Source organism: Cylas formicarius, unplaced genomic scaffold (genome assembly GCF_029955315.1).
Source record: "Cylas formicarius isolate icCylForm1 unplaced genomic scaffold, icCylForm1.1 PGA_scaffold_6__28_contigs__length_40554024, whole genome shotgun sequence".
In the NCBI taxonomy this organism is placed as follows: Eukaryota; Metazoa; Arthropoda; class Insecta; order Coleoptera; family Brentidae; genus Cylas; species Cylas formicarius.
Genome location: NW_026844347.1, coordinates 4,575,156 through 4,602,667, shown reverse-complemented (window position 1 = coordinate 4,602,667; position 27,512 = coordinate 4,575,156). Strand labels below are relative to the sequence as shown.

The following is a 27,512-nucleotide window of genomic DNA, read 5'->3' as shown; positions in this document are numbered from 1 at the left end:
AAAATGGCTTTATTAACATCTTTTGTTGGCGTTGGTTCGCATTTTTACTCAACTGAAGTGCTAATTCCATCGAAATTATATCTTTCGCACGTCCGTTAGTCTGTGGACTGTTACCATATAGCACTAGATAAATTGTTTACAGGGTGTTCTTTAACACTGTGGCAGACAATTCTTGAGCTTATTTTATGAAGAAACTTCAAATGAATGTATGTCCTAAACATCGTGATTTTTGAGCTATAGGGTGGTTAATTTAATTAAAGAAACGATTCTAGATATTATCGTGCATGAAGAAGCAACTGGTGATCACTTTTTTTTTATTTACACCAATGGGGTAAGGGGTAAATATTTTTGAAAAAAAAGGTACGCATCATTTTTCACAGTTCAATATTTTCCTTGTATGGCTCAGTCATTTCTGCATTAAAGTCGCCTCTTGTGTTTTTCTTGCCTGATGCTCCGTTCTTGTTTAAAATAATTTAATTAAAAGTGCTGCATTGCGCCACACCGCTCAATAATTGTTGTTATAGTTTATAAACGTCGTTGTCAATATCTGTTGACTTAAAACAAGTTTTTGGGGTTCAAAACCGTATTTGTAGTCATTTGTAGTATTTCGTTGAGTTAATTTATTTTTTTTGCTTTTCATTTTTAAGTTTTTCTAAATAAGCCTCTATGCCATAACCGACATCAATTTCTAGGAATAGTTTTGAGTTAATGTATGGAAGGAATTATTCGTATCCATCTAATAGGTGCATTTATTTCTACCTTTAGGAACTTTTGCTCATTTTTATCCTAATTATCCTAATTGGGGTGTAGGTCGCGAAGGGCCTTACCGATGACCCCGCAAGATCCCCTCAAGTCGATACTTTAGATTTATTTTTAGACGGCTACCTTAAATATCTAGTATACGAAACATATCTTAACACCTGGAATATTCGAATAAGCGCTCAATACGCATACAATACGAGCAGACTTCTTCGACCATTTCCAACAAAATTAATAATTATATAATTTATATTAGTTGTACAGAGCGGCATGTACAAAAGTTTCTTAATATCTATGTATAAATTATTAATGACATTTATGCAGAAATAAAAAGACTATCCAAAGAAATATTGCCAATATTGCACATCGCGGGCTTTCAAAACCATGTTTTCGTTGATGTATATGCCATTTTTAGATTTCGTTCTGATATGTTTTTTCCTTTCACTTTCCTTTAAATAAAGTCCTATTCTTTAACCTAAACTAATTTCCAGGAATAATTTTCTTAATGTGCAAAATGCATTTACTAACTTTCACAAAGGTATCTAGAATTGTTTCGTTGAGAACATAATAGAAGATTTTTCCTGCAACCTTTACCACCCAGTATCTCAAGTTTTGTTCTGAAATTGAACCTTTCACAACATAAGAAATATGCAGTATCGGCATTCAGTTTAAATCTCGCTTTCCATCACAAAGGTTATCATGTAACGAACTTTTTCACTTTGGTTGTAGCGTTTCTTCCCTGGTAGTTTTTAAAAACAAGCCCAGCTAAGCATTACATTTTTATGAGTAATATCCCTAGTGATCTAATTTCTCCAAAAAAAAAAAATAAGAAAAACGGTTTTCTAACTTCGTTTAGTTATTAGTCAAACCTAATAACTTAGATGCGATTATTCCAATTTTCCCGTACGAGAAATTAGATTAACTAGTGACATTTGGTAAGATTATTTCCTGACTGAACAATACAACATGGTCATCAATAACTAGATATAAACTTAAGAATTATTCTGTTTTGAGGGGATCTATCAAGAAAGAAGTAATCGCGTGAAATTAGTTAAGTGTAGGGTGAAAAGTGCAAAGTAGTGTGGGAAATTAATTTGCATGCGTGGAAGAAATATTGTTATATAGTATATTAATAAACAAACAGCAATCCAGCTTATACATGCGCGAGCATTGCATTGTGTTAAACTAGAATAGCATTAGAAGGTTTCAATCTCAAAATAAAATTATTTTTGTGTTCAAAATACATTTAATAGAATCCGAAACCTTTAATGTGGATCGAATTTGACCTATAATATTTTCAGACAATCCATTGTAGGGGATGCGGGATAACCATTCTTTAATCTATATACCTAGTGCCTGAATATTAGCAGAGCTGTGGTCAAATTTACAACAGTAAAAAAAACCTTTTGCTAAACACAGCATTTTAGACATCCCACAACATTTCAATCTTCAACTTTCATTAATTACAACGTTACTACAATATTTATTTACTTATTTACACTTGATTCTAGGGCCTATTCGAATAGCTTCGTTAAAGAAGCAGGGCGATCAAAATTTTCTACGATTGCTATTCCCACTTTCCCAATAAATTTCTTCTTTATTGTTAATATCTGTGAAACTTAGATCTAAATATTGCCCACACAGAATCACACACATACACAACACAAGTTGAAGGTCATTGGTTCCCTTCTAAGCCCACTCAAGGGCGATGCGGGATCATTAACATCGCAAAAACGAACTAGTCCACTGAGAAGCAAACACTTCTAACCCAAATCTTCTAATTTCAGGGGTTGTTATATCTGAAAATCCCGAGTAAGATAGTTCTGGTTAGTTTTTGTTAGGTTTGGTTGGTTAGCAAGAAAAGCAACGATTGCGAAAACGCCATGTAATAATACAGTTTTTCTCATACCTCAACTTCAGTGTTATATCTAATGGAGCCAATTATTTTCCTGAGATGTAACACCTCTGTCTGTCTCTGTAGCAACAGTAAACATGCCTCTTTTATGTAATAAAAGGACGTTATTAGAATTGCCAGTTTCGTATCGCCCAATTTTCCAGAATGGTTTGCATACTTAAATAAAATGCAACCAGTGTGATAAAGGGCAGAAATCGTAAAATTCGTGGGCAGCTTCATGAAAAAAACTTCTCATGACGTCCATCCCATCCAAACCGATAACCCAAAAGAACTACTAGTGTAAGAGTTGAAGAATTAAGCAAACACTTACGTTCACAAAAATACATCGCTAACCCTAGCTGAGTATATCTGTCGGTCTTGTATAAACTAATAAATGCAATTTTGAAATTGGATTTATTAGCATAGGATTGCCTATAATTTGCTCACTGATACGAAGAAATATAGCTCTCGCACGGTTGAACAGAACACCCGTTAATAAACTCAGTAATAACATAAACCGTAAGAGAAGTGCAAACGAAACCCACCTACTGCATTCATTAGTTAGGTATTAATTCCTCTTTAATTGGATATCTTAACAAGCGATATAATTAAGTTCGACCGTTCTTTCCCTTCTTGTTTGCAGATCTAAAGATTTTTAGAAAGTCTAATTGCGTTACATGTACTAAAACTAAGAAATGTTAGCACCCATAAATCAAATTAAATGAGTGGGCCAAAAAAATTTGCAAGTTCCCATGTTCAAGACGATAAATTATAAAATGAGGGTATTATTTTATTTGATATAATTTAGTTCTACCAAATGTTAGAAAGTCTAATTGCGTTACATGTACTAAAACTATGAAATGTTAGCATCCATAAACTAAATTAAATGTGTTGGCCAAAAAATTTGCAAGTTTCCATGTTCAAGGCGATAAATTACAGATTGTGGGTATTATTTTATTTGAAAATGCACTTCGAAGCATTGCTGGAATTGTTTCGATTTTGACGTCAAGCCGTCTGCCTAATAAGACAGTAGGGTATACGGAAAATGGTTCTCTGCTGCCTGAGTGCACGCATTTCAGGGCTCGAGTCAAGAGCTATCAATTTAATATTGTCCAAATTGAAGCAGCGTAAATAAGCAGTCGATGCAAGTGAGTCGGCTTTTATGCTGCAAATTGATCTTTAACGCGTCAGCAAATGCAATTTTGCTGTCTAAGTGGATGCTTTTAGAGTGGCTGATTCGATTACAGACACTCTCGGTCGCGCCATTTCCGAATTATCCGCTTTCTGTTGATTCTTCCGTCGCCATACTTTTTTTTGGATCTCGATTCGGTTAGAAGCTTAATTTCGTTTAAGGGAGGAATGTGCGGTCCCGTTCGATTAGAAATGTAAATATATTTTTTAAATGCTTTTCTAGTTTATATAAGCTCGTCTGAACTTCGACATTATTTTTTTACGAGTGCACACTCATATTCTTATTAGAAATGTTTAAGATTCATCTTTTGTTTGAATCAAAAATGGCTCATAACGTTGCATTTTTCTGGATCATTCCTCAAAATTATTTTTTCTTTTACAAATCATAATGATTATTGCAATTTAAATATATAAATAATATCACACAGAGTCGAATGGGTTCCTGGGGTTGGTTATTCTATTGGTTTTTTACATGAAATGTCTTGGCAGATAATACGATATATTCGACAAAGTTTCAGATAGCTTACGAGCCCAAACAAAGTTAGCACTTAATCGTAATTGTGCGATTCATTTATTTAAAATGAATCCTCTGAATATACCCGCCAACACAGTATTGGTACTCCACATTGATACAAATGTGGTACTCTCATCTGTTCTGCGGCTTTCATTTTTATTTGATTTTTATGCAATTCTGGGAGTAGATAAGCTAAAGGGGTACGGTAACTACATAACCTCAAACCGACCGCTCGTCCTAAGCTACCGGAATTCAGGGCTGCGGTGTTGCGTAGGGGTAGAAATGAGAAGTCAGAATTTTGATTTTGGTTTGTGACAGCACAGTTAAGAATATGAATCACGCAGAGCTGCGATGGTATTTAAATCTGGTGTGACTTGTTTGATGATTTGTTCTATGTCCTCCCTCTCTTTAAGCTTTAAGCTTTAAGCTTTAAGCTTGTCTCTGGTCTTCCCACTCCACTCCCGGAGCAATCAGTGTTGTCAGTTGTGACTCTCGGCTCTCTAATTGCCCTCTCTTAGCTACCAGGCATACCTGTAGAGCTCAAAGCTAGAAGTAGTATTATTAAACTAAATAAATCGTAAACATCAGCACTACGTATTCGGCATTACAAATAATTATATTGTAAAGCAAGTAAAAAGATTATATGAAAAAATAGTAACTAGTCTAACTTGATAGAACTCACCCTCATCAACTCCATAAAGGTGGCTGTATAGTTTCAAACACGGCTTAAAATTATAATTGGTGTAATATAATCAAACGACCGGATCTCAATTAAATAGGTAGGATATTTAAGGACACCGCATTCAATTGATCAGAAGTTATTTTATCCACAACTTTCCCTTGATATACAACCCCGAAATGAGGGTATCCTCTGGTCTGACCTGCCTGACCGGTTGTTCTAGAATGTCTGGGAGATCCGTAAGGATCCGGCTTGTCCCCAGTCCTCAGTCATGTATCCAGTGGACTTCCGGCTCCTCTATTTCGTCCTCTGTTTAGGTTCCAATCATGTTCCCCTACGAGTAGCCAATAAAGGTAGTGTTTTTATTGAGAGCTGTACCTCTAAAAACTACATACCTCGTCATTGCCGGTAATTTGTAACGATATAGCTTGTTTCAAAGAGTCTAAGTTTTAAATTAATCAAGGAAAATTAACTTGAAAATTCTTTATTTCTAACGCGGTTCTATGTTCATTTGCAAACTGTATGATACCTGCAATTTTTTCCATAAATATTCAGAAAATGAAACTGAAAAATTTTTCTAACCCCGGTTTGCTAGTTTTTCTAGTTAAAAATGTTTTTACGAAGATTTTCATCTTTATTACTCGGATTTTGGAAAATATTGTTTTTAGGACTGGGCAAAATTAACATAACACAATATGATAAAAATTACTATTAGTTTTTCCATTTTATAAATAATACGTTGTTATTAAAGTGAACATGTGTCCATGAATCCTTGAATTTTGGCAATACAAATACGGTAGACGCAACAGCTGAAAATTTTAAAATACTTATTGAATTAGAAGGACAGAGAGTTATACTAAAACAATTTCTAATCTAAAAGGGATTGCTTTTTCAAGAATTAAACTATACCTTTAAAATTACTGTGAGAAGATGATAATGTGCAGAGGGAAGAAGACAAACTGCTTCGGATTAGAACTGAGCCAGGAATTTTTCACGTGAAATTTTTATCTCGGGCGTACAACAAAGAAAAGGTACCTTTGACGTTTTAGCAAGATGTAAGACGATGTTCGCTCTCGAAAGCAAACAAAAAATACGCGTTGGATTTTTTTGTATTACATTCAACAAAAGGGCGCGTGTTTGCGGTACTCGAAAACCCCTCGGAAACCGACGCTCGATTATTCAAATATTTTGAATTTGTATATGACGAGAAATGAGAAGCGGTACAAAAAACTCCTTGGGCAACAGAACTGTGTTCGGATGTTATGCGCTTAGTTTGTGTTATTTTTGTATCGAGTGTTTGTGTTGACTGTTATTTCTGAGTTTATTCCGTTAAAAGTCAAAATGTTAACCCACAAAAGAGCTGGTCCCAACGGAGAACAGGTCAACGGGTTTATTTGAAATTTTAAACACTTTGAAGCACTCAGTGTTGATGCTTTTATATGGGAGTCGTTAATGAGTAAAAATTTCCGCCCTTCTTGAAGTAAACCCACTTTAAATTTAAATTTGAAACATTGCTAAAATAATTTTGGTTTTTCTTGAGTTATGGAATGCGGCTTCAGGAAAAAGACTTTTGGGAAGTTTTCCCTGTGTGTTGAAACATTTTCAACTTTTATAATTCGGTGCATCTTTATGGTGTGACGGTTATATTTTGTTTAAATTATAATAATAAATAAAAATTAAATATTGATTAACAAGTAAGCTTTAGATAGACAGAAAACAAATGCATCCATTGAGTTGTTGAAAACAACCTCTTAACAGAACAAAAATTGCCATGGCCCAACAAGAGTTAAGGCTTGGCGACAAAACATGAATACAAACCGCACCAGAAATTAACCAGCGTTGGTTAGTTATTAATAATTTTTTTATTAACAATTTTTTTTATGAGATTGGATCTCAAAACACCATTTTTGTTCAGGCTAATAGGCTATTTCAGATAGGTGGAGAATAGTAAAATTGTATTAGTCATGCAATGACATTGATTTTGTTCTTCTGGTAGTATATCCTTTTATTATTGCCGTTTTGTTCCATTCGGCTGACATTTTGTCCATTGTCTTAAGTTTCTGAGCCATGATATGCGTCGTCTTCCGCGTCTTCTCATTCCGTTCATTTTATCTTACATAATTTACTTTAACATGTGTTATTTTCTATTTCTGATAATATGGCCAAAATATTGTAGATATCTTTTTTTTTCTTGATATAATTAAAAAATTCTTTGCTTTTAGCAGTGCTGGTAGTGCTACCCATGTTTTGGTCAATTTATGGGTTTTGTCCACTGTTCTTAACATTGAAACCGATAGAATTAACTGGTTTTCGCCAGTTATCTGCTATCACTTGCTCAACGGCTTGATCAAACAGAACAGAAGTTTAAGACTTTTCATTTTGAAAGTTGTGTTGCTACAAATCCTTTCGCTTGAGTCCAAATATGAAGTTGTGCGTAGCAAAGTTTGCATTTGTTTTTTCTACTACATCTTATGCGGCGTATTTTATTAGAAAATTATATGTGTGTTTGGAGAACAAAAAAAAAACAGTTCTAAATGGAGGGTAGATATTTGCGCGTTAGTTTCTTTTTATGTAGAGACGTCAAGTAATTACACTTTTGAGAAAATGTGAATGCGTAATATGTGTACGTGCTTATGGTAACGTTATGCAGCGAAGCCCAAAAAAATGCCAAACAATTTTCTTACATTACATTTCTCACATAGAGTTTATAATAATAGGAATTTTATTGAAGCCACTTTTTACTGATGACGCAGGATAGCATTGTTAATTGCCAGTAACGAACGAGTAACGAAAATCTCCATGCTTACCTACAACGTCGCGACGAGAAACAATTTTCTTTAAATGTCTAAATAAGTATTGTTGTCGACAATTTAATCGGTCATTTCTTTTTGCCCTTAACAGGCGAATCTTACTTAGAGTTTCTTCAACAAGAGTTGCTCGTACTGCTAGAAGAAATCCTTGTAAATATTATGTGGTATGACTCATCTGAACCAAACCTTTGGTGAAAATTGAAAAAGTGGACTGGACCTGTTGCAATTCAGTGAACTTCGAGTTTTAGATCCACTTAGTCGTTCAATGATTCGTCGAGTCGATTTGTTGTAGTATGCTTTATGTTATGGATGCCACTGGACGCCTTCTAAAATATATCCGTGTATTTTTCGAACAACCCAATATTCCATTTTCCTATATTTGTCTTGTACCCCATTTTCATGGAATGAAATAATGAAACAACACTCGGCACACCAAGCCTGTATTAAAATCGTCGCGAGTTGACGTTCGGCAAATCCGTGTGAACTTTAAGCCCAAACCGGGCGCTGACTTTTAGGGCTGACGCGGGTGCGACCCGCACGAAACCGACGGATATAGGGCACATCATTTATGTGTTACCGTTGGAGCCGATTAATTTTTGATGGAGGAAGGTAATGGGGTAAACACTCCCTGTCAGTTTCCGTTAGATGCAACGCTAAATGTCGAAGGATTGCTTTAGGTTTATTTTGGAAAAATTTAATTAATTCATGTACGCTGCGCAAATAGAAATTGAATCTTTTGTTATACTCTAATAAGGTTTATTATAGTTTCATTTAAGAAACTCTCTTGGATGATTCGCTCATTTGTGTTAGTAATGTAATGTTTTGGTTTATTCAGAGCTTGTAACCTCCCTCTCAGGGATCATTAAATAAATAAAATTCGAAGTGGTATCTTAATTGCCTTAAAATAAATGAATAATGACCGATCCAAACGCCGTGCAAACGCGCAAATTACCAGGAGCCTTTTCGATTTCCACCGCACACGCTTAACTTGTGGTGTCACTTAACATAACTTAACCTAACTTACATCCACTGTCTTTCCCCACACTACCGTACTATCAGAGATCCATAACATGCATCGACGACAAATGCTCAAATGATCTAACTTTAGATTTAGAAAACAACAATCAACAACAAACGACTCTTCTAATGAATAGCTGATATACAGGAGTTCACTTAGATTTAAATCAACTTACGAACAAATGTATTGCATTTCTTTAAATTCTGAAAGTGCCTATGTATTTTTGTTATTAATTTACAGTTGACAGATGGACATTCTAGACTAGATAACCCGTTTTGGTTTCTTACAAATTCGAACTGCTTGGAACAGTTCTGAAATTATTTTTTAGGCGTATTCAGTTCTGTGTAGATCAATTATTGTACAGAACCGATTCCAATTTTTAATACAAAACAAACTAACGTCTCGTCCTGAAATTTGCCTGTTCGTTCGACGTCAACATCGTTAATCATTGTGGCGAACAACTTCGGACGTTTTTGGTACGTTCCTCGTTCACAATCTATGAGCGGTCGGATGTTTTCATTAAATATTAGCCACTGATGATCGTTACTATTACAACAAGTTCAAAGTCACTACCCGAAAGTAAATTGATAAGCATAATGAATCAAAGTTATATTTTCTTAAATTGAAAGCTCAAATATTATTTCATAACAAGAAAGGCCCCTTACCCTGATTTCACAATCATATAATATGTTATAGTTATTTTTTACATTAAATCCATAGTTAACAAAAAAATAAAATCGTCACTTTTGTTCAATTATGACAGTCGTGTCATCAATATTATTGTTGCCCAATAATGGACAATAAAATAATGTTTTCAATTGACAAAAAATATAGATATATTAAATAAAACTTATATAGATCATATAAATATATAAACACTAATTGATTGCTTAAGAATATTGCCCTCAATCTAAGAACAATATTATGAGAAGAGGCGCCACCCTGTTGCCAAATTTCCGCTAATTCTATATCTATATATTCTCTTATATCTTCCCTTAAAACTCTTAAATAGATTTGTCCAGTCATGGGGGAGTAATAAAAATGGATTCGATAATTTGGTTAGTCTTTAAAGCACACCAAACAGTTTAGGTTAAAGTTTCTACCTACCAGTAGTGGGCATATCAGCCGTGGTGAATGTCGATTCTTCAGTCCATAGAACTTGATGAAAAACGTGGATTATTGTCCAATATTTGCAACATATGTCTGCAAAAGGCTAATTGCAGAGTCTTATTTTCCTCACTCAGATGCTGCACTTTTGTAAATTTAAATTGGTGATTTTTTTTTTAAGTTCTCCAAATTTTTCCAAAACTCTTCTGCAAATCGGTAACACCTTCACATATGCAATTTTATGGTATTTCTTAAAAAAATTAAGATGCTATCTACCTAAGTAATGTTAAAAGGATATTTACAAATCTTCATCACGATTTTAAACGCAATGCCTAGTTTTCCCTGCAAAGTTTTGGTTCTTTAAAATATTGAATAAATTCACTAGAATGACAGTTTTTTTTATCTGCAACGACAATATTTCTAATTTTATTTATAGTGTTATTATTATTATTTTAGAGTATTTTATTTAATAGTATATCAAACTAAGGCCATGATGAAGCCTGGCCAACTAAGTGACTATTTGATTTTTGCGAAATTCATGCTTTAATGTAAAAAAACTCTAACATGTTATAGGTTTTGGAAATCAGCGAAGAAAGGCCTCTTTATGAAATAATATTCAAGGCGTCCAATTTAAGAAAATATATTACTTTAAGTATGGGATGTTAAATCAACAGATTAAATCCTTTTGATTCAAATGTAAAATAAAAAAGGGTAGGGGGGACTTCAAAAATCATCAGGTAGTGAATGTATCGTGCGTTCAATTTATCTTGATAACATTTTAATTGGCTGTAACTTTTTTATTTTTAGAGATATCAAGGTAAATAAAAAATTGTAATATAGGGTTAGTAGCCAAGTTTTTTTTTTCCAAGTGACGCATAAATCAAAACTCTATCAATTTAATGGAACACCGTGTATATTATATCTGTGCGTAATAAAATATCTTATTCCGATTACAATGATGTAAAACATTTTATATTTTAGTCTTTCTGAGTAATAATAGTGCAACCGCAGCTCGTCGTCAGTATAATAACTAACCAAAACAGATATTTCCAATGCTGGCAAAGAAATTTGCAAGAAACGGTAACGTACTAAATGCTAAAAAGTTATACCGGGATCATGTTTTAAATGAAGAAAATAAGGCAAAGATATTAGGATTCTATGAAGCACATCCAGTTTCCTTTATTACTACTGTATATTAAGAGACAGGTATTTCTCAGGGATCAATCCACTCAGTTTTGAAAGAATATAAATATAATGCTTTTAAAAAGTGCAGAAAAATGTCAAAGGAAGATGCAGTTTTGTTTGGATTTTTGAAATAAACGTAATGAAAATAATAATTTTTTGACAAACATTTTATGGACTGATGAAAGTTCGTTCACTACAAGAAAGGGTTGAAATAGACAAAATACGCGATATTGGTCCTTAAATAATCCTAGACATATACCAAAGAAAAACCCAGGAGTACCAATCAATTAATGTATGGTGTGGTGTCATAGCTATATTTATAGATCAAAAGTTAACTGGAGATTGCAACTCTTAGAGTTCCAAATAGAACAATATATAAAAGATTTCCCGCCCCTAAACATATCAGCGCTGATTATATGGCACCAAAACGGTGCCCTCTCCTCACAATGTAGTGCAAATTAAAAATTTTCTTAAAATGGAATATCCCAGGGATTGGGAACGGCGCAACTGGGTTTGCCAGAAAACAGCCCCGATTTAATTTTAATGGATTTTTTCTTTTGGGGACACATAAAAAATTATGCACAGAACTCCGTGTAAAAATGTCGTGGAATTTCGTCAATCCGGAGACGTTACTAAATGCAAGAAATTATACAATTAGAGTGTATGAGAAATGTGTTCAGGAAAATGGTGGTCACATACAGCAGTATTTAGAATAGTTAAATAATTTGTTACTTTAGTGTGTCTTGTCATTTTTAGTGTTTTTGTTCTGCTTTAATTTGTAAATAATTATTGTTGGTGCAGTCAGTCAGGCACTTTTCGAAACATTTTATCTGGGCTAGAATATTCCGTGCCGTATAGTGCCTTTATGACGAAGCATATAAAAAACCGCTCCAAGTTAGTTAGATCATTATAAAGCGCTAATGATAATTGATGTCATTTTACAAAGTCAAACAATGTATAAAAATAACAGATAATTTTCCAAAACCCCGCATATTATGCATTTAACCAAACACGGAAGTTTATTGTGCGTAGTTTAAATTTAAAATTTATGTTTTTATATTGAAATGCGATTTTTTATCCTGTCATTACTGCAATACAGCTACATAAAAATAAATTAAACACGACTGTTTCGCTTTTTTGTTGTGTTTTTTCGTTGTAAATGCCTTGACAGCAATAAAGTTTGATTATAAAAAATGTTTTGGGCGGTAAAGGTGAGTACTGACCCTATGGAGGAAAGGCGTATACATAAATAATTTTTAGTCATATTAGTTATGGTTTTAGACTCGGTATGGACAACTATGAACATAAAAAAATTCATGACGATCGATATGTATTTTTAATTAATTTTCTCAATTATACTTTAATGTAAACTCATAAGTTATTGATCGATTTCTTCAGTCGTTCACGTTGGTGTAATTCTGGACAATTCGTTGTATGTTGCGCACTTTAATTAATCTTTAGAACTATTCTCGGGAAGTTGGAATGTGATCTGCATCTGAAAAAATACATTCTCGAGGTAGTTCTAGAGTTAGTAAGAAATTCAGAATTCCTAACTTAACCCAAGTAATATGAATTATTTTTGTGTAAATTTTAACGAGTAAAGCGAAAGATTTGAATCACTGAGTCGCGCCTGGTGATAACGAAGCGAGACGAAAACGGAACCAGATTGACTTTATACTAGTCAACAGACATCTTCGAAACGCAATACAAAGTGCATAAACTTACCCAAGTGCAGATGGAAACACCGATCATGGTCTGTTGCTAGCAAAAACTCCGGCTGAAAAGGCAGCAAAAAGTACAACAAACGATATGGATTTATGTTGAAAAAACGCAAGGAGACCAAACTACACACAGATTTAAGGAAGACTTACAGAACAGATTAACAGAAACGAACAACTGGGAAGATATTATTACCATCAGGAGAAGAAGTGCTCAGGGAACTTTCATTAAAACGAAGAAAAAATTGGATGACTGATGAAATCTTTGTACTCGTTGAAGAAAGAATAAAATATTAAAACAGAGATAATAGAAGAAAAAGGCCAAATAGGACTGGATGAAGAAACAATACAAAGAAATTGAAAAATCACAGAAGAAACATGATACATTCGGTTTACACATGAAAATAATAGAAATAACTGGTAACAACAAAAAAAAAATACCCCGTAGAACGAAAGATAATTAAAAAAAAAACTTCTTTTGGTAGAGAAAAGCATTTGATAGAGTCCAGCATACGAAACTTATAGATAAACTAAAGAACGTTCAACTTGATGACAATGATATAGCACTCTTCAAAAAACTAAACTGCAACCAAACAGCTACTGTGAAAACAAACGAAATGGAAACAAAAGGAGTGCCTATCCGGTGAGGTGTTAGGCAGGGGTGGGTACTTCCACCTGCACTCTATAATTTATATTCACAGAAAATATTTTATTGGGCCCTTTGGGAAAGAGAAGAAGGTGTTAATATAGGGGATGAGATAGTTAATTATATATGCGCTTCGCGGACTATACAGCAATCATGAGTGAATCCCTGGAACACCTACAATTACTGGTGAACAAGGTCAATAGCAAAAAACTAAATTCTTGATTGTCTCGAAAAACCCCGTTAGTGTAGCTCAGCTGATGATACAAGGAAAACCTGTAAAGCGCGTGACCAAGATCACGAAATAAGAATTAGAATTGAAATTGCGAGGCACTTTTTCTTAAGATTTAAAACACAATTCAGCGACAAAACAGTCTTAAACTAAGATTAAAGTTTATTGAGTACTACGAGTGGTCACAACTACTGTATGGAGTAGAAACTTGGACTCTCAAGGCTCAGAACAACTGGAGTTTTTTGAAACGTGGTTGTATCGTAGAACCTTAAAAATACCCTGGACTGCTAGAATTACTAATGAGGAAGTGTTAAGAAGAATAGGACAAGAAAGGAAATTAATGGTCTTGGTCATATTCTAACAAGGCATAGGAAGAAAGAAGAAATCCTGACTAAGAAACATCAGAGACTAGATTCACATGAGTGTAGGAGAGCTGTTCCACTTTGCAAGAGACGAAGACGCATTTATAAAAGTGGTCGCCCACCTCCGTTAGGGGATGGCACTGGAGAAGAAGAAGAATCAATGAACGTCATTTTTTAGACACTAAAAAAACCAGACGAAAGTAGATAGAGAGTGAGAGAATATGAAATACTAAAAGAAGAGAAAGTAAGCAATAGACAATATTTTCCTAAGATATCTAAACTAAACCTGACAAATGACAATCAAATGTAAACAATCGCCAGCAGTCCCTTCCTCCTTAACGAACGATTTTGAGCATGTGCTAAACTAGTTTGTAAGAGGTAAAGTAAAATAATGCGAGTGGTCTCAGAATCGTAGTGGAGAGTGTGCCATGGTTGAGATAGTTAGCTTAAAAGTTTCAGTGGCGCTGTTTCACTTTGACTAGCTCTCAGTGCGATTCGTCCGTCTTTGCGTTGTGAAGCAAAAATTCTGAATTTAGTTCGTTTTCGTAGAGTATCAAGTATCATTATGGACACAGAAGGCATCAATATTGTTTTAATGACTACCAAGTTTATTTGAACCGAACTATAAATTACCAACCCGCTTTTTTTATTCTTCCTTATTATTCTTAGGCAGGTTTAAATATTTAGGTTGACGTTGAACTCGTTCCATCGTAGAATCTATTGAAATTATCCCACCGCTCATTAATCCATCAACAAGGTATCGAGAATAAAATTGTACAATTGAGCAATTTGGAGGTCGATTTTTTAGCCATTGTTAGTGAACGCATCACATCACTCACACTTTGGTCAGGTTGCTGCATTTTTTGACAATTCGCTATAAGTTGCGCGATGTACCGTTCGTAAGTTATTGAAACCAGACTGTTATTTTTTTAGGCTGCTCTGCAGTGATAACTTGTATCGTCAATAAATAAATTTTAGTTAAGACTGTATATTAGATAATATAGGATCCGTAAATATCGTAAAATTGCTGGGCCTTAGGCTGCTATGACATCTGTGCGCAAGAATCTAAATTTCAAAACCTCCACATTGCGCCATTTCCTATCTAAACTGCAATTTCCACACACACACACACACGATTTTTTTCATGACATTTTAATCGAATTTATGTGGATTTTTACAAAACTCTACCGAAAAAACATTCGACATTTTTATACTGAAAACTGTCGAATCGATTAACTGTTGATTGATCCCGGTGATATTGTTGGTTTTACTTTACTACAACGGGAGAAATGTGGCTTTGTCTCCCGAACGCTAGTAATAGTAATATCCATAGATCGACGAACTTCTCAAATTGCTCTGCTAAAAATAGCTCCACCGTCATGACGCTGAAGCTCGACTTGCATATATGTAAACTTCGCCTTGCATATAATAAACTCTTGTGGAAACGAGACAAAACCGTCACTGAGAGATGCATTTCAAGCGTCCATTCGCAGGATGCAACCCGCAGCGATCTAAATGAAGATCTTTTAAACCCAAGCTCTGAATGGGAACATAGGCACAAAAGCAAAGCTTCGTAACGTAATTGGAGGGACACGAATGCATATTTGCTTAGATAAAGTGCGTTGCTAGTGTGAAAATATACTATACGAATCCATTGAATATATACGTAATTTTGAGATATGCTTATCAAATTTGATGCATATGTAAAAACATTTTTTAACAAAAGAAAAACCTAAAACTAACATGAAAGGTGACAATTTCCAAATATGTCTAAAAAGAAAGTTGACGGAGACCAATTTTCCTTTTTTTTTTCGAATTAGTATCCTATTAAAGCACTATTATTACTGTTTTTCATCGATGGCAATATGTCTTAATTAATTTTTCTTTATTTTAGGTCCGGTAGCCGAGAAGCTTCGCCAGTGATCATCAAGAGGTAATTGATTCCGTCTGCTTTGGTTTCTGATATTTAAGAGAGAACTTCGAACACGAAATAAAACGAATTGACCATCCTCGCAATACTATATAGAGTTACTTAAACTCGGAAGTAGAGGTCTCAAACATGATTATTTATAAAAAAGAGACACGTGTTTTGGCCACACCGCCGTTATCAGACATTCAAAGCTGTCAACTCAAACGTACACACACATATTTGTGAATTGATAAAATTGCCACCAATGTTGTCTTGCTTTAAAGTTTACTTCGTATTTAATAGTTCTTAAACTTAAACTACTTCTAGCGCCATTTTTAGCAAATTATGCAATTTGTCGGACTGTCTCTAAGCATGTCTCTGAAATTCAGCTTTTAAGCAATTTTCCTAGTCTAACATAACTGTGTGACAATTTTAAGAGATAGATATAGGCATATAGGCTTAAAAAAACAGTTCTTTGAGGACAAAATCTATTCTACCAAAGTAATGAGACCGTTTAAGCTACTTGAAGAGCCGTAGCTGTAGCTGTAGGCTTAATGACTTAATGATCTTTCATATTGTGGCATTTTGCTTAAGGATGGTGATATTTTCTTGACAAATTCTTGAAAAGTGCATATTTTATATAATAATAAACGTTAATTTTTGTTCAAAAATTAAATTTACATTTCATCTCAATAAGAATATGGTTATACCACGCCCATCACACACCAAACAGGCCACGTAACACTTTCCTTCTTCGTTTTTTTGAGTTTAAACAAGCAGTTCACGGGCTACAGTTCCTGCAATTGTTAGACAAAATTCTCTATCGACTGTCTGGGTTTCAGTGTTTTCTTCTTAAGAAAAAACAATTTTTTTTTCAAGCATAAAAAAGAACGTCTAGCAGCGTCCAAATGCCTGTTCTAGAGGTCTGTACAATTTATAAATGAAATGGCAAAGCAAATGAAAGTATCGCCTTGCAATGCTGGCGAACAATTCAGCCGTTTCCATCATTAAGACCGCTTCAGTTTTCGCGTTTCAGTTGTTTTACCCCGACGTGGTTTAATGAGAAAAACATTTCGGACCGTTTCGTCTGTTTTTTGTTCTTTTCGGGCTAAAATAGAAAAATTAAAACCGCGAAATTAATTAAAGGTCTCCCGTATGCAAATGTGGCCCACGTATGTTTGCCGGCTTTTACAGGATCACATTTTGCAACGCTTGTCTTTTGTTTGCCGTTGGAAGGGCGATTTCAGCTGAGTATTTGGACGTGACATTTTCAAACGGGTAATACAAATAAATTTTATAAAAGGGAATACATGTTTAAACAGGCTTACAATAAAAGGTTACAATAAAAAGATTATATACTGAAATAGTCCATCACATCGAAGAGAACTACATGAGCTTCACATAACCACTAGATCAGTGGACAATTTTTTTCCCATTTTGTAGAGTAACAGATCGGGAAGTGGATCAGGGATCCGGGTTCGCCAAAACAAGGGAGAAGACGGTTTTGACAACAGCATTTATTTTTTCACTTGGACTTTACACTCGTACAAATTTACCGAATACGATCGACATTCAAATGTCGGAAACTCCTCGACGCACTCCTCACTCGTCGAGAGCCGCCCGCCTTCCTTCACGGCGTTCTCATTCCCTCGCCCATTACCCCGCACTGCCACTACACTTTTTTTTCTTGAAACCACTACAATCGTTACTCTTTATTGGTACATTTTACAGTATAGCAATGACTAAGGTCATCTGATAATGATTGTTTGTATTTGTTTATGTGCTTATACAATGTCCTATGTCTGCAGCAATATCGACCATTTCTGCATATAGACATAAACATCAGACCAATAAGAGTGAATTCAGAAAAGTAATTATATACAAATTCTATCAACCGAAAAATGATTTTGCTTTAATGCTGGTTTGAGATTATGAAAAAGCTGAATGTGGAGGGATTTTTCCTCGTATATTTAATTAATTATTTTCATTTTACCACTGTCGGGTGTATGTATCTTGAGAGTAAATTTTTCAACAACCCAAATAATTACAAATGTTTCCAACACCGGCCACGGACAAGTAAAACTCATATTAAACTTCACATATACAGGGCGTCCTAAAACAGCTCAATTATACAAATATGACAAATACCTAAATATATGGAGGATTGTGCGTAATGACAATCCTCTAAATAAATCGTACTTCAGTAACCTGTAATCGGTAGGCCAGTTCCTGTTACTCGTTCCAAGATATAAAATTTTGAATACCCCAAGCTAGCGTGTTGTTGTTCGCGCCAGGGGCCTTTGAAGTAACGAGTTATAACTACTAACACCATTTTGGTAAAAATTTACAGAGAAAAACTGGTTCCATTGCATTTCAAGCCTAGCAGGGGACAAATGGTCTGGGAATACACATAAGTGAAACCTTCCTTTTATGGTCGCTTATGGGTAAAATTTCAAGGAAAAGAAAAAAAACTAATCAAAACTGCTTTGTGTCAATATTATGTCTGAGAGTTCTGCTACACTAAACTTTAGGTAATGTTTGCTTTTTTTTTGGATGCAAACGAATGTATCAGTCAATATTATCGTCGTCCATTTGCATTGAAATTCCTCATTGCAAAAATGAATGCTTTAAGGTTTAATGTAATAAGGTCTTTTTTGTTGTTTCACTAACCGGTCACCTTTAAATGGTTTTTAGAAAATGGATTGACAGAAAAATAAAAAACTCCGAAACACACCAAAATGAACGGACCAACCTCTACATTCATAATTAACAATTTTTCTGCCGTATATACGTACATAACATATATCTCTTATGTCATAAACTCTTATCATATTTTCCGCGGCGGATACGCAAAACTTTTCGCATTTAGTGCAATAAAATAAAAATTTCCTAATGTGCATTTCCATGTTTCGAAAGTTACGCGTAACGTCGGTCTCGCTGGTGTTGGGACGCTGATATGGTTGCGTTAAATTGGTTTTGTTTTCAAACTAAAGTTTTCCTCGTTTTAACGCGAGAAATAATGATAAAGAGGGGTCGCGATGGCTGAATCGCAAGCACCGAAAAGTTTTTGGGTTCCAGACTGCTGCTGCGGCCTTATTAACTCCGAAATCGTAAATCCAATCCAATGCCTTTAACGTTTGATCAAAAATTATAGAATGGAGATGTAAAGTAGACTGGTGCATAGGATGTATAAGTCAGTCATCGATTTTACTTAATTTGGTTCAATCATCACCATATACATAATGTTGGATATGCTTCTAGGTTAGTATTAAATTTTTAAATACAACAAATTTGTGTACAAATTCAAATAATAACATAAAATTGAATCAGTCGATCTGAAGTCGAGTCGATATAATATAACCTAAAGATGTCAGAAGCTGTATTAGTTGATTCGGTAATCCCAAAGCAGTCAAAAGCATTTCAAAATTACAACAACAATAGTTTAGTCTTAATTTAATAGAAGCTGAGATAGTATTTTTGGCTAGTTTAAATCTTCCCAACAACAATGGAATAGGAGGAAAGATAAACAACAAAACAAAATTGAATAAGTCAAAATCAACCGAGAAATGGTGGACGTACATTGATTATAAACTGATAATAATGCTAAGACGAAACATCAAAACATATGGCAACAAACAAGCTTGGAGCCTTTGGCATTTGTTATTCTAGTGAATGGTTATTAGATACTTAAATGTTGTTTATTTGAATTGAATCATCTCAGTTATTTAGACAAGTATTGTCTCACTTTAACATGTTAATAATGTAATCGTTATGTTTCGCGGTGTCGACTGTAGAAATACATATTGTTGCATTGGGAAAAATTACAGCTTAATAATTTTCGTATCGATACTCGTTACGTCATCTATGTTCTTAATTTATCTGGGAACAAATTTAAAACCAACACGAAACTCAACAAGATAGAAGCAGATACCACGTTGGTGTATTGTGTACTTCTTTCTTGTCAATAAAAGTTTGCAACAAAATATGTTAACCGCAGCAAAATGTTAATAAATCGAAATTTTGCACAATACAAAAGCTAAAAGGAACATCTTCCGGCCATATGTAGGCCAAGGAAGATGTTGGGGAAGAGTGGGACTGTGTTAGTTAGAGAACCTCGAGACCCACTTTCTCGGCTCGCTGCTGAGCAATAGTCCGTCGTTACTCACGAACAACTGAGATGGGAAATCAATACGTTTGAAACATTTAATTCAACGGACCAAACGGTCTATTAACGGCCCTCTTTCAGGTCGCTTCTGGTGGAACTACACACACTTTGTATTGTGTATTGTGATCAAGTATCTACGACGACGAAACTCATGCAAAGTGTTCTGATGAATAAACAGATTGTCGACAAATCCGACAAAAATGGAGCTACTTCTGGAGGTGACTCTGGACTCCAGGCTCACCTGGACGGTTCAACCAAAATAAACCGGAACGCGTAAGCATCCCTGTGGATGGATGGGTCGTCGCCTCTGAGGACGCAACTGGGGATTGAAGCCACAAATCACGTTCTGGAATTACACGAGTGTGGTACGATCACTCATTACCTGCGCTGATGGTGTTGGGCTGCATAAAAGTGACCGGCTCTTCGAAAACGACGATGATTAAGGCTACTAGGAGCACAATTCAAGAAATAGGTACTGTACCTTTTCAGGAGCACAGGGTTCTTCTAGAGGAGGAAGCGAAGACGTGCGAGCACAATGGATCGAAAGGTGTAACTGCAGCACCCTGACCATAAGGGACAGGGACGCAGGAGAGATAGATTTGGAATAGGAATAGAAAGCTAAAACAGAAATAATATTAGTTTTGCCTAAAGACTATTGAAATTGTTACTCTTTGGATAATATTGGATTGGATAGTGTTTAAAGCTGATCAAATCGTTTCTTGCCAAACTGATTACCGGGTATTTTCAGTGCGTTTGATTTCATTTTTTTATTGTTACTTTTTTTCCATTGCGTTTATTAACGTTTACTTATTATTATTATTATCATTATTATTGAAAAGGATTAAAAATTAGTTCTAACCTATCAGAGAGCTTCCTAATAAAAAAATAATAACAGAAATAAAAGTTTTAGACCTTCTTCTAAAATAGCCTAGCAGCTTAAAGGCTACATGACGTATCAAGATGAGGTTCTCATATTTGAAAAATCAAGCTGTAAGCTATAGGCACCTCGATTACACTGAAATTATCTCTTCCTAGATTTGCGTTTAGTTTGTTGTTTATTTTTTGTTTTCAATAAACGAGTGACTGAAGAAGCTGATCAACGTATTGCATACAATAATTTTTCTACGGCATTAAATTTTGATAACATTTTTGAAAAATGACACGAATTCATAACGCCACGTCATAACTAAAAGCGACCGAAAACATCCAATCGCTCTCAAACTCGTGACTAAAGTACCGGAAACGTCCGAAGTGGATGGGAATCGGGCGTAAACACTTTCCGCATGCTTGACCTATGAATAATTTTATATTTTACAGCGGGAAGTAAAAAAAATGTATTTATGAAATGTTAAAACATTTCCTACTGCAATTATTTACTAATACAATGTTTTTTCCCGCCTGGGAGACTAATGAAAACACCGCCTTACTTTTCTGGATCGAAGCATACGACGCGATAAAAATTCTGTCCTCATTAGCATCCAAATTAACTTGTAACTTGACTATCTCCAGCTCCATTTTTGCTTGTTTATTATTTATATTATTATTGCCCCTTTAATAACTTCTTTGCCTCGCGACGCAACTAAATTAATGTAAAGCCTCTCGTTCATTACAAACGAGCGTTTCCGAGACACGTTCCGCCAATATTGACATTCGATTAAAGAAAGCGAGGGAGACGCACAAGGAAATTTTCATTCAGCAAATATGAGGAACAATTTAAGAGAAAATAAAAAAGCGACAAACTGACAAACTAAGAGCTAGATTCGTAATAAATTATTGTATCTAAACTGCAGCCTTAGACCAATTTAGACCAGACAACTAATAAGAGTAATATTTCATAATAATATAAACTTCAAAATTAAACACCATTCATTTAGAATTAGCTCGTTGTATCGTTAACCTACACTTGTTTTTTAACGAACGGTAAAAATCTAAAGTCTTTTTTTTACCCCTACTTTGATATACCCAATTATGCACCGATCATGCATGCCCAAAGTGCCACTTTAAGACGACAATTCCCTTAGCCATGTACGCGAGTTACTCTCACACAAATTGCTACCTTATTGAATTGAATGAATAAACTGAAACATCATACTAGAGACGCACACACAATTTCATTTAATTCACCTGCTGCACGCGTGTATCACAAATTCGTCTCCCTTTTCTAACCAGAAGAAACATTCCTCTCCGTTGACACTTACGATACATCGTCTTTTAAGAGAAATATATAAATGTGAAACTTATGTCGTTGCTCGAAAGACTTTTTTATTCGACGACACGCCCTTTGATTTATCATCCTCGACCTTCGTGCCAAGTCGAAGTCTCCTTTTTCTTGCCTTCGTGTTCCCGGTGGAAAGGGAGGAAATCGCAAACATACCTTTTTACTTTTAAGATCTGTCATTACTCGGAGCTTCGAAGGTTTTTAGACTCCGACGGCCTCTTGCAGAATATACTGCTGGATGTTTTATGAGTTCGCGACGTAGAAATCGCAATTTTCTCTTAACTATGGAATTTTTTTAGTGATGCTTATATGTGGCATCGCGGTAGCTTTTGAGATTTTATGTAAGATATTTCCATCCATATATCAAACCCAATCAAACATTATTTTATATTTTCGTATTTAAAAACTTGTTCCACAGAAGCGTAGTTTTTATTTTACAGAAAAGGTTTTAATTTTTTTTCTGTAAAATACCTAATTATACACCGATTTAGCGTGCGAAAAGCGTCATTTTACTACATGAGTTGCTTGTCCCACGGATTCGAGCCCCTTCGGACATTTCCGGGCCAATACCGCACGGGTTTGGGAGCAATCGGATGTTTTCGGAGATTTTACCGCACGCCTTGAATTTTGGCTTTTATCAATTCTGACTGTAATGTCAATCAATATATTCTTGTTGTTTTGCAAAAATGTAGTCAAAAACTGGTAAACTCATGACTCGAATGCTGTTTCTCGCACTTGTTGCATAATAACTATTTTGGCGAACAGTCGCTTTTTATTACAAATAATTTATTCAGGCCTTTTATACCCATACAGTTTGGATCTTACTGTCCAAGAGGTAACATTGAAAACGGTAGGTCGTATAGATTTTTATTCCAAATGTTGTAGCCTATCCTACTCGTTACACAGTATTATATTTAAAAATCTACTAAATGCCAAAACATAAGCACCAATTCCTTAAGTTTAAAGAGATTTTCTTTTGCCTTTTTTATATTATCATTTTAAATTTAAATAATGGATTTAATACACTGTTTAAAATACATTTTTTTAATTCCTGCTCTGAAGTATTCAATTATGCACAGATCACTCACAACCCTAATGCCCGTAGCAAGATTATACCTAGTATGCCACACGTTGATGAACTTCTGTCACTCGTTTATTAAGTGCACTCGTGCAAATCATGGCTCATCACTAGAGTGGCACTAATCGAACTTGTTGGATAATATGTAGCATGCAGGATTTTTCATTAAAAAAAAATAGAACAAGAGCAGCTTCGCGTAAATCAAGTCCAAAAGACTTTAGAAAAATTCGTACACCATGGATTTTGTAGATTATTCCCGTGTCTTTAATGAAAAATAAACATTTGGCCTCGTTCGTAATTAATCCGAAACCGGCTTGAAAACTGGCATGCGAGTTGATCAGTTACCCGTTGCATGCCGCGCGGCAAGCGTGCTTTCCAACTCGAATTGTTTCATGCATCAAATAAATCCCCTGGTTGTTGTCGTATTTCAGCTCCGGTTTTAATCAATCGAGATACAAAAAACCCGACAACAATGCACGTCGATACACATTCCCGGCGATGAAAAGCCTGTCTCAATGAAAAGTGGTTATCTCTAAAAGATTTTTTGATCGCAATTCTCAAATTGAATTTAAAAAGTTTTTTCTCTCGATTGGGGGACTTTGCATCGAGAGTTTCGATGGTGATGTTATTTTAAAGTTCAAGTTACCACATAATTGTTGATGATAAACAAAACATTGGATAGATTGTTCTGAGCCCCTTCGGACATTTCTTGGATATTACCGCACGGGTTTGGGAGCAATCGGATGATTTCGGAGATTTCACCGCATGGCTTGAATTTTGAAGTTTGTCAGTTCTGAAGGTCATCTCAGTAAGTGCGTTCGTGTTGTTTTACAAAAATGCAACCAAACACTAACGGTCATAGAAAAAGTATAGTATGCAACACGTTTGGTAACACTCGTGACTCAAATGCCGTTTACCGCACTTGATGCAAAATATGCTATTACAAAACTTCTGGATTCCTCGTTTTTGTTGAATAGAGCTTGTAAACGTTTCACCAATAATCCTGTTGGCCTCATACTGTTGAGTCAAGCTCTGAAGCAGCCAACAGGATGATTGGCGAAACCGTGGCACATTCGACTCAACAAAAATCGATGCAGGACGAATCCAGAAGTTTTGTAAAAAGTAAAATAGTTATTGATGCCAAGTCCGAAATGGCTCGCGATCGTGGTTGAAGGTGGAAACCTACAACGCGTTGTGTGACGAGTCCGGCTTGTAGATAAGCACCATGCAAAAATTGTGCTGAAGTGGCTTTTACTTGATGGAAGGAAATTCATTTAAAATAGTTAAATAAGAACAAACGCTGATCAGATTTTCACATCAAAATATTTAAATGAAATGTGGCCTCAAAATTGATTTTAAAACTAATAACTCCCTATAGACCCTAAGAGATCCCAGATTTCTGGAGTCTATAGATTAAATTGCGGATCATGTTCTATGATTTATATTGGACAAACGTATCAACGAACATCGATGATCATTTAAAAACAATAGTTCAGATTCTAATTTAAATTTAGAAAAACACAATTTTGACGACAATTTCGATATTTTACACACTGTTTCAAAAAGTAGAAAATTAAATTTACTAGAAGCTATGACTTAATGACCAACTGGATTTGAATGTTTTGTATTTATAAACATCGGTACCGTTTGAAATTCGCATTTGATAAAGGCACGGTGTTTCCCTGTACTACAGAGAAACCGGGCTGGGACCTTCCCTTTTTGATATTTATGTAAATGTCGTGTTTTCTATTATTGCAGAGAATTGTATGTTTTGCTTTGCAGATGATACTGCCTTAATCATAAGTTGGTGATACGTAGCTTACAGTTCAAAAAGTTCAGTAGACTATAACAAAAACAAAATTGGTTAGCTCATAGTCTATTATTCCCTAATTTACCAAACATACACCAAAACTACAAATCGCACTGAAGATTGCAACTTTGCTAGAAACTGTAAATGTGAATACTAAAATTGAAAAATTAAATCATATTACATATCTGAGTGCTTTCTTATATTAGATTTTAAATTGAAAAAACATCGAATATGCAACAAATAAAATAAGAAAAATCATTGATAATTTCTCTGAACCGCGAAATATATTACAGAAAAATAACCCTAAACTCAAACGGAATTTTGTGGTGAAGTGTGTGAATTGATGGAATGCTTAATATCTTTAATGTGGAAATTGTTAGAGAAGATCCGAGGTAAGGTGTTTTAATTCTGGGTTCAGTGGCTCTGGCTGAGATGACTCTACTGACCTCCTAAGATTCACAAACCAGGATTACTCCTTCGACCTATTGTCAGCACGATTGCTTTTTCAACATATTCTCTAGCAAACTGTCTAGGTTTTATATTAAGACCGTTTACAGGGAAAAGTGTTAGTTCGAATTTAATTCCTTTCATTTCATTAAACAATTAAATAGCATTGATATTGACAAATTAAAGTCTGCTTTCAATCGGGAGGAAACGATGAGGATTCCTAACAATTTGTCCATTAGTGGACTCATTACTAAGGAAGACAACCAGGAACCAGCAATTTAAACTGTTTTGTTTTTTGTATACGCCTATCTCATCAAAATGACAAACTTAAGACAAGTTCCCACTACAAGGCGATCGTCACCCTAAATTCTAAACACAAGCAGCCAGCAAATTCTTAAATCTCGCTCTAAAAAGGGAAAATTGACCCTCAAAAACACAAATTTTTCCCAATTTAATGAGAGAATTTTTGTTGATAAGGAATTTACAAAAAGAGCGTCAACAAGCAGGCCAAACAACTTAAAGGCATCTGCTACAAATACAAATACAAATACGTGTTAGTATTAGTTCGTTGTGTGCACATGATTCTATTAGCATTTCACCTCGGTCGTTTACTACATCTTCATTAAATTTTTCTTTTACTCTATCTAGTATTTCGTTTCCCACTCTTGTGTGCAGGGCTCCCATAATAATTATTCTGTTTTTAGATGGTATGTTATTAAGTTCGTCTTGCATTGTGGTCTTCTCTTTTTTTAAAAAATATTTTACTTTGTTTTCAGTTGATATTAAGTAAAAGTGCGCTACACCAATAAGACTTCCTGAGTCGTATCCGGTGTGGTGGTGGGTTCGTAGTAAACGAACCGATCGCGACTTGTCCAGGCCTGTTCAGGCTCGCTTTTTTTTTATTTGCAAGCGGGAAAGTCCGAACAGCTCCACAAAAAGCATGAGTCAGATGTCTTCTTCAGACACTCGTTTATTAAACACTTACTGCAATGCTTCTTTGTGCCAGAACAAACACGTGACTTAAATATTATTTGCAAATTTATTTATAATCCATTTCCTAAGACCTAATTTTAATATTGATAGATAAAATCAAGGTATAAAAAACAATATTGACAATTTGACGAAAATGCTGTGTACCATTTTAAAATTCAAAATATTTTATTTAAAAATTGTAAATTTAGGTTATCATAACTTTAAATCGTTACGTCAAACCATTTAAGAGTTACGGAATGTTCCCATTTTATTATCTTACTTGAGTAATGAGCTTCGAAGAAAACTGTGTCAAGTTATCTCAATATTGACGAATAATTTCACGGGATTTCAATTGCATGTTTGAACGGGAATATTCGCGAATATTGATATTAATCCAAAATTATATTATGATATAATGATATATTTTTTTAGCAATAAAAACTGTAGTGTGAATAAGAGTAAAAAATATCGGAATATCGGAAATATCGGAATAATCATATGGTCCATTTACTAAATGAGGCAATGGCATGTTAATGAAAAGGTTAACTTTTGTTTATTAACAATAGGTACATTTGCACGCATATAAAATTTATAGTTATTGTTAATAAATCAATACATTTTCAATAATGAAAATACATTTTAAGCGGCATAGAAACGAAATATTGCAGCCAGTTTTACTTTACCAAGTGTCATTGGCAAACCGAAAACTTCACTTTAATTCACCATAAAATCGTATACGCTGCAAAACTACAAAAAGTCAACGCAATCTTTGTCATCTCAGAATCTGAATTTCCAAACAAG

At 34.7% G+C, this 27,512-nt stretch overlaps 1 protein-coding gene across 5 annotated transcripts in view; it reads left to right on the top strand.

The window, feature by feature from the left end:
• LOC132702990 (complexin) overlaps positions 1–27,512 on the top strand; it is a 444,845-nt gene that overhangs the window by 116,338 nt on the left and 300,995 nt on the right. For all 5 annotated transcript variants that reach the window (XM_060671970.1, XM_060671968.1, XM_060671967.1 and 2 more), the window contains exon 2: positions 16,007–16,045. The gene's annotated coding sequence lies outside the window, so the exon portion shown is untranslated. The remainder of the gene's footprint in view (positions 1–16,006; positions 16,046–27,512) is intronic.